The sequence below is a fragment of the Primulina huaijiensis genome, chromosome 3 (genome assembly GCF_012295235.1).
Source record: "Primulina huaijiensis isolate GDHJ02 chromosome 3, ASM1229523v2, whole genome shotgun sequence".
NCBI classification, from domain to species: Eukaryota; Viridiplantae; Streptophyta; class Magnoliopsida; order Lamiales; family Gesneriaceae; genus Primulina; species Primulina huaijiensis.
Window position 1 is genome coordinate 6,894,447 of NC_133308.1, and position 243 is coordinate 6,894,689.

Below are 243 nucleotides of genomic sequence, written 5' to 3' on the forward strand. Positions count from 1 at the left end.
TTCCAAGAACTTCTTCCACTTCTTGCATAAGGATGAGTCCTGAAACTTTTCCTCTTATGCTTCTGTGGTCTACTTCCAATAATTGTTGAAAGATCATTTTCTTTACAATACAAAGGAGTACATTTGTTAATACCCCTTAAATGTTTGTAATTCTTTTGTAATGCTGCCAAATGACACCATTCTGCCAATTTTCCTCTAGGGAAAGAGGCTCTTCGTGCCAATGCATCTGGATTTTCGGGTACA